Raw genomic sequence first — 18,824 nt, 5'->3', positions numbered from 1 at the left:
CGGCAAAGGGGGCATGGGGGGGAACCGGGTTTCAGTAACATGGGTCCCACATGGTAAGCCCACGTGGGCCTACTCTATGGGCCCCAAAGGGGATGTAAGTGGGCAAAGCAGGCATGGGGTGGGACCCATGTTGCCCCACTTTAGTTGCATGACCGAGGGGAAAAATGTCATTTATGTTCTAGTAGTGCTATACTGGCCAAAGGTTAAACAGCTTTGTAATGCTGTTTTTAGGTGTTTTTTTTTTTGTTTAGTTTTTTTGCTGAACTCTGTTCTGTTTATTGTTTGCATCTTCTTTCATAATCCTAATTAATGTTAATACAGACATGTTGATGATACATGGACATGCATGACAAATATTCTCAGTTCAGAATAAAACAAAATATTATTCTATGTATATATATTGAATAACAAAATAATATTAATAAAGTCTATTTTTAAATTAAAAATTAGTAATTTTTCAGGGCACAAGGTTTTTGCTTTAAATTTAATTGTTCAGCCCCCCCCCCCCCCCCATTCGAGTTCGGTCACGTGTACACAGTGGCGGTTCTACAGTGAATTGCGCCCCGGGCGAGACCACCTCCGAGCGCCCCCCCCCCCCCCCCCCCCCCCGGCACGTGCGCGCTTAAAGAAAAGAGCATCCATGAATTGCAAATTTAAATAATAAATATGTCCTTAGACTCTAAGTGTCTGTCATTAGACGCTATATTAATCTATCTTTCAGGGAGGAACAATTAGCTCCTTGGTTACTGCCTCCAATTCTATGCTTGGCACACTTTTGGTTGGTTAAACAATGTTTTGACATGAAATAGAGTTGTAGCAAATGGCAAATATTCATCTTTGAAACTACCTACAGATATAAAATTTCGTTGGCTAATTACAGGACCCAACGTGATGGAAATAAATAAGAACTGAACTTGGAACAGTTTTGTTGCAAAGCACAATCTTATGGTGAAATTAGATCTGGTGTTTGTTAAGACGAATTACTGTTGTATAAGCAAGCATCATAGTAAAAAGGCTAACAAACGTTTACCACCAATTAACATTAGCCCTTCATTCATGACATGGATACTTTAATCATACAGAGAGAACATAGCAGACCTTTATCTTTTCTTTTTCTGTCCATCTCGTTTATTTGACACTCGACAATCAACAGATTTCCATCCTCCAGCGCTGTCACTCACGACCAGAAGTCAAGACTAAACCAATTCACCTTGGTGACCACCTATTTTACCTATTTTTTATTTAACCTATTTTTATTTGGCCATTTCACACAATTCATAAAAACCAAAACGTGCATGAATGATAGGCCTGTATTTATTATTATGAATGAAATGTGCGTTACATGGAAGAAAGTGAAGGTGTTACTAACTTTTATACAGTGGACCCCCCCGTCCGTTCAATTTGGGAGAGACCCAGAGCTCTCCCTGCTTAGGGCGCATCTGTGCTCGAACTGTCCCCTGCGCCCTCCTCCTCTTTCCCTTTCTCACACACAGCTTCTGTTCACGGCACCTTCTCAGCAGTAGGGGCGACTGTAGCTGCAGGGGGCGACAATTTGCCAATTCCCTACACAGATATGACAGATAATAGAAAACCACGTAGCGGCGCAGATTTATTTGTTTATTTTATTTTATTTTTTTCCAACTGCTCGTGCCGCCCCCCTTGTGTAACGAAAAAATGCCGCCCCGGGCGGCTGCCCGGTTCGCCCGTGCCTAAAACCGCTACTGCGTGTACATAACGGTCACACTGCGCGCTTTTATTTTGAATGTCTTCTGAACGGCTCCTACAGCAGTAAGGAGCAGCAGTACACAGTAGTAGTGTAAAACCCGGATCTGTTGAGGGATTCGGATCGGTCTGAATCACTCACTTGTATGAGCCGGGTTTTGCGAGTCACTTGAGTCACTTGAGTCACTGGACCCAAAATGGCCCGTTTCCGAAAGAAAGTGTTTCCAGTACATTCACTGAGACATAATAAAGCATAGTAAACACCTGATAAAGGATTATTACAGTCACCTGTTATTGCATTTATCAGTTGTGATACATAGCCACTGAAAATCATATCAAGTATCTACATAAGCCTAAACCTGAAGCTAAAAATTAAACTGCAACAAAAAAAAAAAGAAAAAGAAAGAAAGAATGAGGGTCACTACTACGAAATAATATTTTATCTTCTTATGATCTAAAATGTATGTGGAGTGGATGCAGAGGCTATTAATTCACTCACAACGTTAAGTTTCGTTTCTCTGCCGACCATTTATTATTTAGAGACAGACACAACCCGCGCCTTTTAAAAAGACTGATCCGGTATGGGACATTATTATGATTGATTACCTATATGGTTGTGTGTTTACCAGAAGATGTCAGTGCATGGACATAGCTTATTTTATTAGACTATTGTGGTTTGATTGATTGTTTAGGACAGTGACGTCAAACTCAATCAGAGGAGCAGCACTGTTCCCGTTTTCAAGCTTTTTTTCAAGTTTTCTCTCCTTTTCTCTTTTTCTTTTTATCTTCGGATTGTTTTACTATGTATCCTATGGATACGGTGGTTTCCCACATTAGAGACAGCTCTCTCGCTTATTCTAGAGAGGTTTTGCTGGCTCTCAGGAAGAGCACGCACGGAGAGAGGCACAACATCCCAGCGGAGTTGCGGAGGAGATACCGGGGCTGCAAAGCCGGGGCTAAGCTAAAGGCTAGGCTAGCGGACAATCGGAGGCGTTATAAACCATCGCTTCCCTCCGTGATTATGGGGAACGTCAACTCGCTGCCGAACAAGATGGACGAGCTGTCCGCTCTGGAGAACCAGCAGATTTACCGTGAGTGCACCTTGTTCATTCTGACGGAGACATGGCTAACCGATAGCGTACCGGATGCTAACGTGGATCTGCGGGGATTTACAGCAGTAAGAGCCGACAGGGACACGAAGGCGTGGGGGACTCATCATCTACATCAACAACCGTTGGTGTAACCCTGGCCATGTCACAGTCAAGACAGCGTGGTGTTGCCCAGGGGCGTCACCAGCCGATTTTACCGGGGCTTCAGCCCGGGGAAAATTGAGCTCAGCCCGGGTAGCCAAAATTGTTATTTAACTTTTTTTTTTCGTTGTGCGTTCTATCCCTCGTAGCCTGTTAGAACAAGGAATCCCGAACACTAAACTGACAAGGAGAAACAGAACGGGCCGGGCCGGGCGGGGCGGGGCGGGGGGTGGGTGGAGAGGGCAGAGGCACTTCGCGGTCTGGTCTGAGATCAGTGGATCTGTGCTCTCAAGTAACGTTACTGCTGTCAACTAGTCACTTGGTAGTTCAGCGTCATAGGTTGCAGTAGGCTACGTTGAGAAAGCAGACGAGACATGGCAGAACATTTGCTTAATGATACATTACATGCAACCTCACACTTAAACGTGTATGGACCTAGTAATTCAATAATAAATAATTTGGGCAGTCTAATGTATTCTGTTGTCTACCAGTGTTTCCCATTAATTAACGAGACTGTGGCGGCCCGCTCATTTGACCATAAAAAAAAAAATCATAAAAAAAAATAAATAAATAAATAATGATGATGATGATGATGGCTGCACCTGGTGCTATCCAGTCATACATCTGAGGACAGCAGGACGGCGTTTGAAGAGAATTTGAGAATTTTTTGAGAAGAGAAACGACGAGATGATCTATGCAGGGGTGCTCATTATGTCGATCGCGATCGACCGGTAGATCGCGATCGACCGGTAGATCGCGAAGGTAGTGCGGGTAGATCGCGTGCCGCCGAATTTTTTTTTTTTTTTAGATGTTAGTCTAAAACATTTATCTGTTGCAACTCCAAAACAAACAGCAAGACAAATGTTCATCTTTATTTTTACTTTATAGTTGCAACATGCCCACAGTTCAGAGGCACACATCCACAGCCACGCAACAACTCAAGACTACCGTCTTTCTTAAAGAGACAGCGCTATTTTTCTAAAGGTGCAGTGCACCAACTTTTCTTGATAAAAATAAAAACAAAGATGGATAGAGCTTTTAACACTGTAACAACTATTAATATGACAATTAATATGACTAATATGACTATATATATATATATATATATATATATATATATATATTATGAATGAACCCCCCCCTCAGTTAATCTTTAAATTTACATACGGTCCAGCCGGGCTAAGCCCAGGTTGTCCTTAAAGTCTAGAAACGCCCCTGGTGTTGCCCTAATCTGGAGCTGTTAGCCGTTAGCCTGCGGCCATATTATCTGCCCAGGGAGTTCAGTCACGTGATCTCCATCTGTGTTTACATCCCTCCGAGGGCGGAAGCAGCCGCTGCCTGTGAGAAAATACACAGCGTCACAGCACGGCTGCAGATGCAACATTCTGATGCCTTCATAATAATTTCTGGAGACTTTAATCATGTCACCCTGGACTCCACCCTGGCTACCTTCCACCAGGTTGTAAACTGCCCCACCAGGAAGAACAGGACTATGGACTTACTGTATACCAACGTGAAGGAGGCATACAGAGTCACCGCCCTGCCCCCACTGGGCAAGTCAGATCACAACCTGGTGTACATACAGCCCCAGTACACACCCCTGGTCCAAAGGCAGGCTGTCTCCACTCGTTCCATCAGGAGATGGACTCCTGAAGCAGAGGAGGCCCTGAGAGACTGCTATAGCACCACGGACTGGGATGTACTGCTGGGTGTACATGACGAGGACATAGAGGGATGACTCACTGCATCACAGACTATCTCAACTTCTGTGCAGATGTGGTCGCCCCCACCAAGACTGTTCGGTGTTACCCAAACAACAAACCATGGGTAACACAGGGAGCCAAGGCTGTCCTCAACCAGAAGAAGAAGGCCTTCAGGACCAAAGACAAGGAGGAGATGAAAGCAGCACAGAGGGAGGTGAAACGATGCCTGAGGGAAGCAAAGGACTGCTACAGGAAGAAGGTGGAGCAGAAGCTGAGGGAGAACAACATGAGGGACGTCTGTGAAGGTGTCAGAACCATCACAGGACACAAAGCAAGGACCAGCACAGAGGGGGGAAGTGTAGAGAGAGCCAACGACCTGAACATGTTTTTCAATAGGTTCAGTGAAAACACTCCACTCCCCACCGTTACTGTAGCCTGCCCTCCCCCCAACACATCTTCACCCACAGACACCAGCAGCCCCCCCTCCTCTCCTCCCCCCCCAGCTGCCGCAGCCATCCCACCACCGTGCCCTCCCACCCCCACCTCTCTTGCACAGCATCCCCCAACTCTCCCCTCCTCTTCCACGGGAGCTGGACAGCCCCCCAACCCACCTATCCTCCTCACAGCCCCCCCCCCCCCCCCCTGCTTCACGGCTGACCAAGTGAGGGGTGAACTGAGGAAGCTCCGACCCAGGAAGGCAGCAGGACCCGACATGGTGTGTCCACGGCTTCTGAAGACCTGCGCTGCTGAACTCGGGGAGCCGCTACAACGTATCTTCAACCTGAGCCTGCAACTCGGGAGAGTGCCCACCCTCTGGAAGACTTCATGCATCGTTCCTGTCCCCAAGAGGAACCGGCCCGGAGAGCTGAATGACTTCCGACCGGTGGCACTCACATCACATCTGATGAAGACGCTGGAGCGGCTCTTCCTCAAGCTCCTCAGACCCCAGGTGCTGCACGCTGAGGACCCTCTACAGTTTGCCTACCGGGCAGAGGTTGGTGTAGAGGATGCCATCCTCTACCTCTTACACAGAGCCCACTCGCATCTGGACAAGGGAAAAGGCACTGTCAGGATTACCTTCCTGGACTTTTCAAGTGCCTTCAACACCATCCAGCCCCTTGTACTACAGGAAAAACTCTCCAGAATGCGAGTGGACCCCTGCCTGGTTGCTTGGATTTCCAGCTACCTCACCGATAGACCACAGTACGTCAGGCTGAAGGACATCACGTCTGACACTGTGGTTAGCAGCACTGGAGCTCCACAGGGGACTGTACTTTCCCCTATCCTCTTCACCCTGTACACCGCGGACTTCTGCTACAACTCAGACACGTGTCACATCCAGAAGTTTGCAGATGACACGGCCATCATGGGGTGTATCAGTGGCGACGAAGAAGAGGAGTACAGGAGCCTGGTGAGGGATTTTGTGGTCTGGAGCCACAAAAACAGCCTACAGCTCAACACCTCAAAGACTAAGGAACTGGTCATTGACTTTGGGAGGGACAGACCCAACCCCAGACCAGTTCTGATAGGAGCGGAGGAGGTGGAGGTCGTGCAGACCTATAAATATCTTGGGCTGTGGCTAGACAGCAAGCTGGACTGGACAAGCAACACGGGGCAGCTGTACAAGAAGGCCCAGAGCAGGATGTACTTCTTGAGGAGGTTAAGATCCGTCAACATCTGCAAGAAGCTCCTGGGGATCTTCTACCAGTCTGTGGTCGCCAGCGTTCTGTCCTACGCTGTGGTGTGCTGGGGTGGGAGTACCTCAAAGGCAGACCTCTCCAGGTTGGAGAAGCTGATCAGGCGGGCTGGCTCTGTGGTTGGCACGAGGCTGGACCCTCTGGCTACTGGAGCAGAGAGCAGGACACTTAAAAAACTAACAAGTATCCTGGACAATGCCAGTCACCCTCTGCACACGACCATCAGCAGCCAGAGAAGCACCTTCAGCGAGAGGCTGCTCCTCCCAAGGTGCAGGACTAACAGACTGAGGAACTCCTTTGTCCCCCATGCCATCAAGCTGTACAACCACCACTCACTTGGGGGGAGGAGGACAAAAAGGAAAAGGGGCTGAATGACTTTTTTAATTAACCTACAACATGTGCAATAACGATGTACCTGGTACTTCTATATTTATGCAACAACCATTTATGTACAGTCGTCACAATATTTATTTTTATTTTTATTACTATTATTATTATTCTTTACTGGGTGTTTTGGTATTTGGGCTTATTGTACTGTTTCCTACATGTATGTCTGACAGTGCTGTATGCGATGGAGATGTCAATTTCCCCACGGGAACCTCCCAAAGGGATCAATAAAGTTGTCTATCTATCTATCTATCTATCTACATGCTGCTGTTATTTGGCTAACGGTCACTCAGTGTGTCTGTATGTTAGCATGTATGCTAACAGACTGTTGTATAGCTGCAGTGGTGTTGTCATTTATAGTAGCTTTCTGTTAGCCGTGTGTGCTACCGTGGAACAGTAGGCTAACAGATTTAGCCCGTTGTCTGCGTGGTTTGCTAACAGGTACGTCTTACATGCTGTACCAGTTAGCAGCGTTACTACAGCGTTACTGTCTTTGTGTCAGAATCTCCGTTAACATATTTTATGAAATATGAAAAAAAAATATGAAAAAATATGACAAATCCCAACATAATAAGAAATCTTCCATTGTTCTATTTCTTGGCTGGCTAGTTTTCATCTACAAGTGTGTTAAAATTGTATTGAACTGAATTCAACCTGAACATTTATTTTATAGTTGGTGGGTGAATGTTAACCACACAGTATTTACCTGTGCAAAAAAAAAATAAATGATAAGTGCCCCCTGTTGACTTCTCTCAACCACTGTCTTCCTGTCACATTCAGGTTTGTCCAGATCACAGTTGTTCACACACTGTTGGAAAGTGTTCTTCTTTGACACGTAAGTAATTTGAATTTGATAGTTTGTCACATATGCACAATGTATCTGTTGTCAGTTCATGCTCATTTGTCATTTTCAGTTCTGATATTATTGCCCTTGCAAGCTCAAAAATTGTAGCAGGCCACATGAGGTGCATGATGTGTGGACAGTCGCTTCCTGCCTCTGCTCAGTTTCATTCATTCTGGAAGCGTGTGTGTCTAAGATGAGGAAGGAAAGAACGGGGGCAGCAGACTTTCCAGTGCTAGTGTTTTGACTGATGGACGCAAAATTGGATTTAATTAGATGGAATAGTTTTCTTTGTTTAAGCTTACGTATTAACCCTTGTGCACCCCTTTAACAAGTAATGCCATTTTAGAATCTAATAATAATATGATATGTGTTACATTACAGCAAATTACATAAAGGCTACAACTTCAAATGTTTAGTTGACTTTAGCTTATTGTCTTAGCAATTAATGTAAGCCTTTTTTTCATCCCTAGGTTGCCATGGTGGCGGATATAGGGGACACAAGTGTAAATGATGCAATGAGGCAAAAGATGAAATACATTCTGTCAAACAAACTGGCGTTGGACTATAACATGTTTGGCCGTCACGAAAAAGAGGTTTAAGGACTTGCGTCTTTTCAACGTTGTGTATGGTCAGTAAGTTAGAGAAGTTAACATTCCATCTGCAGGGATTCAAGTTCTCTGTTGCCCTGATGGATTTCCGTCAGTTGGAAAAATTAAAGTAAATTAGAGGAAAAATGTCTCACGAGATGAAAATGCAAGGAATCTCTTTGTACTGGACTGCACTATTTTGAGAACTGCTCATCTAATTACTTTAGTAATAATACTAAAGTTTAAATAAATATATACATATAAATAACATTTTTATTTCAAATCTGAAGCCTGCATTGTACCATTGAAGCCTCAACTAATGTGCATCAGTTATTGCTTTTAGTGCATTTTGGCATTTTAATGTGAAAACATGTTCATCATTTTATTTTATGATTATTTGTACACACCTCACTCTGGCTTCCTCCCACCGTCCAGAGACATGCTCATTAGGTTAATTGGTGATTCTAAATTGGGTAGGTGTGTAGGTGTGCATGTGAGTGTGAATTGTTGTCTGTCTCTGTGTCTTAGCCCTGCGATGGACTGGCGACCTGTCCAGGGTGTACCCCACCTCTCGCCCGGTGACAGCTGGGATAGGCTCCAGCAGACCCTGCGACCCTTAACAGGAACAAGAGGTTACAGATGATGAATGAATGAATGAATGTACACACCTCACAAAGCTATTATATATTATGATTTGAGGGAGTATTATAATAAATGTTTTATGAAGTTCAAGTACTTCATAAATATTTTCTTGTCCTAAAAATCCATAACGATTATCCATCATACTCTTCATACTTTTGCCAATATGGCCCTGAAGTTGGCCATTGTTTAATTCTAAATGGTGTTTGAAGAGAATGTGTTTTTTAATGTTCATAGCTCATACTGTCAACCAAATTTGTTTTACAGAGGCTGTTAAGAAGAAGAAGTCACTGAGCGCACAGGTGAACCAGCAGGAAGCAGAGAGGGCACTGTCGAAATGGTTCACTGGGGCAAGAGGCAGAGGAGGACGAAGGGCATCCAGCCAGTGCCAAATGAAACAGTAGTAAGCAGTGGTGGAATATGAGTTCATTTGTTTTCATTACAGTTACCCTGTTAAAATATTACTGAGTTACAAGTAAAACTACTAAAACAAAGTGTAGAAAATACTCTCACTTGCACAGGCCCAGGTGGGCGGAACTTATACTCATCAACCAAACAGACTTCACCTGAGGTGTTAAGTAACCTCAGCCAGGCTCTGCTCGGCCCTTCCTTTCCTTTGTCTGCCAGAGCATGCTGCCTGGCTATGGAGCTGTATCCTTCCAGTTGATTGTTAACTTTGGATGCATTATCTGAGTGAGTTCATGTTGGTTCTTCATGCATTGAAATAATTTACATTCTAATAGATTTATTCCTGTACCTTTGGTAATTTCATATCATTGTCATTTATTCTTAGCAAATGAATCATCTGTACAACGATCAACTCTGGCAAGAGAATAAAAGGTTGAATGGCTCTCATCTGGTCCTCATATTTTGACTGATATGCCAATGTAGAAGCTATATATATATATATATATATATATGTAATCCAGTCACCAGCAGAACAAGTTCTTACATGGTCCTTCGAGCCGGATAGCTTAGGCATTGGACATGGATCAGAGAGAGCAGCATGGTGGGGAAAGACTCGGGAGGGGAGAGCGACAGACCGCACCTTCATATCTCCAAGATTATGATTATCAAGCTTCTCTTCCTCCCCCATTAAGTCATGCACTTCCTCATGTTGCTGAACCTAAGAATGAAGGTCAGTCTACCCCAGCCCCCATACAAGACCAAGTTAACCAGATAAGAGATATGGTCATGCAACTTCTCAGCAGGCAGGATGCATTAGAGAGACAGCAAGACTCATGCAGGTCTTCTCCCTCAAGCTATGGTGAGGGTGAATCTGAGATAGACCAAGAAGCTTATGAGCCAAACTCGCCAACAAGTAAGCACACTCAAACCTGTGCTCATAGTGCATGTCTATTACCAGCACACCAACATGATGATTACATGCCTGACCCCCCCGCCAGAGCAAGCTCTGAGTCTGCACTCCCAGTGCCTCCTCCATCATTGGTGCCCCCAGCACCTTCCCTCCACCCAGTCCATCCTCCATCGCTGGTGCCCCCAGCACCTTTCCTCCACCCAGTGCCTCCTCCATCGCTGGTGCCCCCAGCACCTTCCCCCCACCCAAGTGCCCCCTCCATCTCTGGTGCCCCCAGCGCCTCCCCCCCACCAAGTGCCTCATCCAGTGCTGGTAACCCCAGGGCCTCCCCCACATCAAGCACTTCTTCATCAGTGGCCCCCAGTGCCACCATATCATCAGTGGCCCCCAGTGTTTCCCCCATATCCGTGGGCTCTGGCACCTAATACCCAGCAGCTGCTTCCAGCACCTCAAGACTCCTTAGTAACCCACCCTCCTCAGGTGCCTTTTGCTCCTTCAGGAAGGCCAACCCCTGATATGCAGCCCCAGTACCCCAACCAAGCATATCAATATTACAGTAATCTTCCCCACTCATTATGGCCCCCGGCCCCAGTACATAGCCCACAACTGTATGCACCGGGGTACAGGTCACGTGTCGAGGGACCCACTTTTCCCAGTTTTGATAAAGAAGATCCTCATGAATACACAATGCTTAAGATGGCCCTTAGAAATCTCTTACCCCCATGGGAGACAGAAATTTATAAGTATCATGTTTTGCTAGACCATCTCAAGCTACCCTCAGCACGGCATATTGCATTAGCCTACGCCCATGACCCACAGCCTTATACCAAGTCTTTAGCCGCTTTAGATCAGCAGTATGGGCAACCCCACCATTTAGCACTCAAAGAAATAACCACGATAATACATCTTCCAAAAGTCCAACCTGGTGACGCTAAAGCATTCCATAATTTTGCAGTCAGAGTCCAGTCTCTAGTGGGGATGTTACAGGCTATGGGGCAGAATGAGGGAGCAGCAGAGCTAGCATGTTCCTCACATGTGCAACATCTCCTCAGTAAGCTGCCGTCTGATTCAGTTGCTAACTTTATACGCTATATCCGTTCAGCCCGACCAGGAGTTTCCTACACCCTAGTAGATTTTGCTACGTGGCTCCAGAGTGAAGCAGAGTGTCAGTCCGTAGCTGCCCAAGTCAGACATCTAACCACAGAAAACCCTATGCAAATGAGGAGGCCTATGCTAAAGTCTGCTCCTACAGCTGCTACCATATTACATGGCACCAACTCCAACCCCCATTTCCCGTCTCCTACAGAAAAGCTGGGAACTAGAACACGAACATGCCAATACTGCAACTCAACTAATCATTCAATAATAAGATGTAAAGGACTGAAGGATCAGAGGACGGAGGACATAATCACCTGGATTAAGAAGGAAAGGAGATGTTGGAGGTGTGCTGGCCCACATATGGCAATGAACTGTAATCTAAAAAAGCCATGTCCCCTTTGCAATAGGAAACATCTGGGCATTCTCCATCGAGTGAACCAAATGGAGACAGACTCGAAAGTCCTGTACCTGAATCCTCAGTCTGGCTCCCCTAAAGTCCTTTTGAAAGTGGTCAAAGTAATCCTACGGCATAAACGCCGCACCTTAGACACCTATGCCATCCTGGATGACGGCTCCCAGCGTACAATGCTCCTTCCAGCAGCCTGTAAACAGCTAGGACTTGAAGGGCCCATGGAACGCCTCGTTGTGCGTACCATTAGACAAAGAACAGAAGGTTTAGACGGTGCCTCAGTCAGTTTCCAGATATCCCCGGCACTGAATCCACAAAAAACATTTAACATTAAAGATGCATTCACATCTGATAAGCTGTCACTGGTAGACCAGAGTTATCCAGTAGAGAAGCTCCAAAAGCGCTACCGCCACCTACAGGGCCTTCCCCTTCACTCTTTCTCGAAAGTCCAGCCTCTTCTCCTGATAGGAGCAGATAACTCTCATCTGATAACTCCAACCAAGAGAGTCTGCTCCGGTCCACCAGGGACACCAGCAGCCGTCCACACCCAGCTAGGTTGGACACTGCAGGGACCGACCTTCCTGCATGAACAATCAGATGCCACCCAAGCCCTCTTCACCACCTCATCTGTTACCCCTTATGCAGATCTCATTCGTCATGTGGAGAAATTATGGCAGGTAGATGTACTCCCCTTTAAAAATGAGAAACTAATCACAAGATCAAAACAAGATCAAGAGGCTATGAAACTGCTGGAGGCCAAAACAGTCAAGGTCAAGATGGATGGCATCAAACGCTATGCAACGCCACTACTTCGTACCCATAATGCTCCAACCCTACAAGCATCCAAGGAGTCTGTTATGCCCCTCCTGCGCCATACTGAACGCCACTTAGTAAAAAACCCAGAACTGGCCCAAATCTACAGTAAAGAGATTGACAAGTTAGTGCAGGCAGGTTATGTATCCAAACTAACTTCTGATCAAATATCCAAATCACTAGAGTCTTGGTATATCCCTCACCACATAGTAGAGCACAATGGAAAACCCTGTATAGTTTTTAATTGCTCATTCTCCTACCAAGGCCAAGTTTTGAATAACCAACTTCTCCCAGGACCAATACTAGGTCCATCACTGCTAGGTGTGCTGCTTCGCTTTCGATAGCACAGAGTGGCAATCAGTGGAGATATTAAATCAATGTTCCACCAAATCAGACTCCTCCCAGAAGACAGACCACTGTTAAGATTCCTCTGGCGTGACCTTAAAAGAGAAGACCCTCCTGATGTATACGAGTGGCAAGTACTTCCGTTTGGCACCACCTGCAGCCCCTGCTGTGCCATTTATGCAGTTCAAAAACATGCACAGGAATATCAAGAGCACAACCCCAATGTTACAGCCATGGTACTCCAGTCCTTTTATGTCGACAACTGTCTGCATTCCCTTTCTTGCCGTCACGAGGCAGAGAAACTGGTGATTGAGTTAAGGAATGTGTTGAGCACTGGAGGCTTCGACATCAGGCAGTGGGCCAGCAACATTCGGTCTGTTGTACACCAGTTACCCCCCGAGGCCAAGTCTGACAGCACAGAACACTGGCTGAGCCATGACAAAATCGAACCAACAGAGGGCACTTTGGGGTTAAGCTGGCACTTTGCATCTGACACTCTCGGTTACAAGCATAGGCCAGTAGTGTATAATGAGTTAACCATGAGGAACATATACAAAGTACTTGCCACTCAGTATGATCCCCTTGGATATATAATACCCTACACCACTAGAGCTAAAGTTCTCCTCCAACAATTCTGGATGAAAAAAAGAGAATGGGATGACCCCATACCTTATGGCGAACTTCAACAAGCATGGATGGAGTGGGAAAAGGAGCTCCCTGACCTAGCCAAAATCCAGTACCCAAGATGGTATGAATTTAGTGTACCTTATCCGGTAAGGCAAAGACAACTACATATTTTTTGTGATGCCTCTGAAAGAGCCTATGGCTCTGTAGCTTATCTGAGGGTGGAGGATGAGCAGGGAGGGACTCATGTTTCATTTATCATGGCTAGATCAAGGGTAGCTCCCAAAAAACAGCTTACCATCCCGCGCCTTGAGCTGTCAGCTGCACTGACAGGAGCTCAACTGGCTCAGTTGTTTAAGAGTGAGTTAACCATCCCTGTCGACCAAACAGTGCTTTGGTCAGATTCCACTGTAGTCTTGACCTGGCTACAGTCTGAGTCATGTAGATATAAAGTGTTCGTTGCAAACCGCATCACAGAAATTCTAGATCTAACCTCCCCTGATCAGTGGCGTTATGTCGATACATGCAGAAACCCTGCTGATGATATTACCAGAGGCAAAACCTTGATGGAGTTGACAGAACCGTGTAGATGGAACAGAGGCCCAGCATTCCTTGCTATGCCTTCCGATCAATGGCCCGTTCGGCCACCACACATTCAGGATCCAATCCCAGATCTAATGAAACCTTTGTTTTGTGGCCTCACTCAGCTTAATCAGAACTCAGATCTACCTGACCCCAGTCACTTTGCTACCTGGCAAGATCTTGTTGAGGCAACCCATCAAAGCCTTCACGATACTGCCAAATACAACCCCACTGGAACCCCATCTTTCACCCGAGCTGAGGTGGAGACACTTCTTCTCTCAAAAGCTCAATCAGACAGCTTCCCAGACGATGTCCAAGCCCTTAAGTCTAGTAGAGAACTCCCCACAAATAGTCGCCTCTCTTCCCTTTCTCCGCAGTTCGACCACAATCTAAATCTAATCAGAGTAGGAGGTAGACTACGATTAGCAGCTGAACTTGAACCAGGAGCAATGTACCCCATTGTCCTAGACCCCAACCATCCAATAACCAGCCTAATAATAAAGGACTACGACATCCGCCTTCTCCATCCTGGTCCTGAGAGGGTTTTTGGAGAGATCAGACGTTCCTACTGGATTCTCAGAGGCAGACAAGCCATTAAGCGACATCAATGGACCTGTACAGACTGCAGGAAATGGAGAGCTAAACCCATTATCCCGAAAATGGCAGACCTGCCCCCTTCCCGAGTCCGTTTAACCCAGCCTCCGTTCTGGTCCAAAGGTATGGACTGTTTTGGTCCATTGGTCATAAAGGTGGGGCGAAAAACAGAGAAAAGATGGGGCCTCGTGTTCAAATGCCTTAAAACCCACTGCCTCCATGTAGAAATTCTAACAGGCCTGGACACCGACAGCTTTCTTATGGCCTTACGATGTTTCACAGCACGCCGAGGTCAACCCTTTGAACTCTTGTCAGACTGTGGGACAAACTTTAAAGGGGGAGCAAAGGAACTCAGCAATGCTTTTGAGGCCTTGAACCCAGAATTAAAGGAGGAGTTGGGTAAAAGGAAAATCCAGTTCAAGTTTAACCCTCCAAATGCTCCCCATTTTGGAGGAACGTGGGAGAGGGAGGTAAGATCTATCAAAACAGCCTTACGAGTGACACTGGGAGCACAAACTGTTACGGAGGAGGTACTCAACACAGTTTTGATAGAAATCGAAGGTATCCTCAACTCAAAACCCCTGGGGTACGTGTCATCAGACCTGGCTGATCCTGACCCCGTGACCCCAAATTTGCTTCTTATGGGGCGGCGGGATGCCTCCCTTCCCCAGGCAGTGTATGGTGACTTAGACCTCATCGGCAGAAGAAGGTGGAGACACAGCCAAATCCTAGCGGACCACTTTTGGAAACGCTTTATTAAAGACTATTTACCCAGCCTTCAAACCCGCCAGAAGTGGCAAAGGGACAAAATCAACCTAACAGTGTCAGACGTAGTAATGGTGATGGACCCACAGCTGCCTAGAGGATTCTGGCCTATTGGGAAGGTAACCCGCCTTTTTCCCAGTGATGACGGGCGTATTCGGAAAGTGGAGGTAAACATCAGTGGGAAATCATACATCAGACCTGTTGCAAGGCTAATAACCCTCCCTTCAATAGTGGATCCTGAGCCCACAGCGTCTGGTAAAATTTAGCGTAATTATCAAATATGTCGCCATATTTGAGGGGCGGCTGTAGAAAATACTCTCACTTGCACAGGCCCAGGTGGGCGGAACTTATACTCATCAACCAAACAGACTTCACCTGAGGTGTTAAGTAACCTCAGCCAGGCTCTGCTCGGCCCTTCCTTTCCTTTGTCTGCCAGAGCATGCTGCCTGGCTATGGAGCTGTATCCTTCCAGTTGATTGTTAACTTTGGATGCATTATCTGAGTGAGTTCATGTTGGTTCTTCATGCATTGAAATAATTTACATTCTAATAGATTTATTCCTGTACCTTTGGTAATTTCATATCATTGTCATTTATTCTTAGCAAATGAATCATCTGTACAACGATCAACTCTGGCAAGAGAATAAAAGGTTGAATGGCTCTCATCTGGTCCTCATATTTTGACTGATATGCCAATGTAGAAGCTATATATATATATATATATATATATATATATATATGTAATCCAGTCACCAGCAGAACAAGTTCTTACACAAAGTAAAGAACTTCAACTTTAACAAAGACTATCTTGTAATATTACATTGTATTTTCATTACCAATAAATCTGTTGATGATTTTGTTGGAAAATATTTAACTGAAAACCAGAAAATAAAAAGTTGAAATCAGAGAATGTGGCCATTTTTTAAATTAGATAGAGCCTGACTCAAACTGGTTGGTGATTAATAATTTATTTTTTGATTAATTGTTGCAGCTCTAGGTTGGATGTTTATTCAAATTGTACTCAGTACTCAATTAGGATGTTGTAAGGCGATATTTGTATGTGTACATCTGTAAGAGGTTTGTGAAAGTGGGACGCATGTATCATTTTATTTGAAAATGATTCAAATCCTTTCATTATGGTCAGTGGAGTAGCATAGACCAGGGATCTTAAAGCTGGGACCAAGATGGCTCTTGTCTATTTAACCCAGTTGGGGCCCAATTAACACCGAGTGTAATCCTGCCTTAAACCCACACGGGTATGCATGTGACCAACATAGAACCCGCATTGCAACCCATGTTTCAGCTCATGTTGTCCCCATGTAGGACCCACATAGGACTAAAAGCTGGGACAAAAATGGGTCTTGCATGTTTTGCCCAGTTGGGGCCTACTTAACACCTGGTGTAATCCTGCCTTAAACCCACATGGTCAGTTAGCATGGGGCCAACATGGAACCCACGGACAGTCCCACTTGCAACCCATATTTTAGCCCATACTGTCCCCATGTAGGTCCCACATAGGACGTAAAGCTGGGACCAAGATGGGTCTTGTCTGTTTTGCCCAGCTGGGGCCCACCTATAACCCAGTGTAATCCTGCTTTAAACCCACATGGGCAACTGGCTTGGGGCCCACATGGAACCCGCGGACAATCCCATATGGGTTTGATCTGGGAATCCCATATGGGGCCCATTATTTAGCCCACTTTCTACCCACATAGGCCCCACATAAAAATGTTGTCTGGGTGCCGATCGCGTGCAGCGCTGCAGCCACGTAAACAGAGTTTGCCCCTACTGACTTTCACTTTCGGTGCCCGAATGGAAGTGAATGAGGCTTTGCGATTATTTATTTATTTTTTATCTAAGCCTACGTGAAATTCTGCATCCATTGTACTTTTTTTTTTTTCCCCCTCAGAAGGGCAACGTGAGTCGAGAAGGACATATGGGCAGTTGCCCGAGCAACCTGAGCAACCCCCCTGTGCACGTCCCTGGAATGAGGCATCATTTTGACAGAGGGGAGATCAACTATTATTGAATAAGAACAGCTTGATAAATGTTTGACTGGATTGATTATTTAACTACTATAGCAGTAAAATGTAAAAATCCAGAGTTTTCTTGAGCTAACATGGTGAGAAAAGGGAGCTAGCTTATAGACCACAGACAGGGACAAAGTTAATATTCCAGAACTTTCCACCACAACTAACAAACCCACCTTTTATTTAAATACTGGGTGACATATTGTCGACCCTTCAACTCCTTCTCCTCTCTTAATTTCTTTTCTTTTCTTTTGTGGCTGCCTGATTTTTGAGGCATACTGCCGTCTCCTCCTCCTTGCCCGCTGTGGCTCTGTGTGACAAACAGCTGATCCAGTCGGACTGAACCATTTTACAAATAAAGTTATTGTTACCAGGACATTGAAAATAAAACATTTGTGATTATATGTTAGTTAATAACTTAGTGTCATTATTTTTTCTGTATTATAATTTCATCATCATTAGGGGCCTCTCTGGGCCCCCCTCAATCATGGGCCCCTAGAATCCGTCTCCTTTACCCCCCCTTTTCGGCGCCCCAGAGTTCACCCGAAGATATATAACACTCGAAATAATGAGTTATGTCTTAATCTTAGTTATACTCTACAAATAAACAAATAAATGTGGTAACTTGGTTAAATTACAGCTGTAGATTTTGTCGAGTGTTGCAGAACTTTGTAACGTTGTCATAAAACATTTACTCAATACACGTCTACAGCTTCTACCAACGAACCTGAATCAAATAACTTCACATTTAAACTTTTAAAGTTATGTACTGGTATTCATTTTTTTACCCTTCAAATGTGACATAATAGTTTAGTTAACTTGTACTTTGTTCCCTTCCACAGATACAGTGATGATAACTGGTGACAGCGTGGGGCCTAGAGAGCTGTGATCACCATGGAAACAACCTCAGTCTGCAGGACGTCCTCATCTGGTGGTTTGTCTGGGTGGACTGCAGTGGAAAGGCCTTCTTCACTTTGTTTCTCTTCTGTTCTATAACAAATATTTTTAAATATTACATTAAGATCCTCCAGTTTGTATTTGCACTCCTTTTGTCTTTCATGCTTACTGTAGATCTTTCACAAATGTCACTGTTAATCTGAAAGTTAAAAAATAACAGGCAATGATGTTCAACACATGAGATAGAATACAGAATTATAGTTTATGTAGAAAGGTAACAAAAATGAATGTCAGCAAGTCCAACATTTGCTGTTAATTTCAATTATATTTAGTCTTTTCTATTTTAATAACAAAAATATTACTGTTATACAAGCAGTGGTTTAACAAGTTAAGATCAAATGCATTCAGGGAAACATCAACATTATAGACGACACATTACCAAGTTGTTTAGTGTTCTTTAATATGTTAACAGATGGAACAGTAATTACAGATTCATATGTCTTGTGAAATAAGAAAGGTTT

The 18,824-nt window shown here is 44.9% G+C and overlaps 1 long non-coding RNA gene across 1 annotated transcript; it reads left to right on the top strand.

Annotated features, from left to right (window-relative positions):
* The first annotated feature begins 2,629 nt into the window (after nt 1-2,629).
* LOC311509992 lies at nt 2,630-8,418 on the top strand. Its single transcript, XR_014699884.1, has 3 exons — nt 2,630-2,813; nt 7,540-7,594; nt 8,074-8,418. It is a non-coding gene; the product is annotated as an uncharacterized lncRNA (long non-coding RNA).
* Nucleotides 8,419-18,824: the final 10,406 nt, after the last annotated feature.

Source organism: Chelon labrosus (genome assembly GCF_963514085.1).
Source record: "Chelon labrosus genome assembly, contig: SCAFFOLD_153, whole genome shotgun sequence".
In the NCBI taxonomy this organism is placed as follows: Eukaryota; Metazoa; Chordata; class Actinopteri; order Mugiliformes; family Mugilidae; genus Chelon; species Chelon labrosus.
The sequence above is the reverse complement of the archived record's forward strand: the minus strand, read 5'-3'. Positions and strand labels throughout refer to the sequence as shown.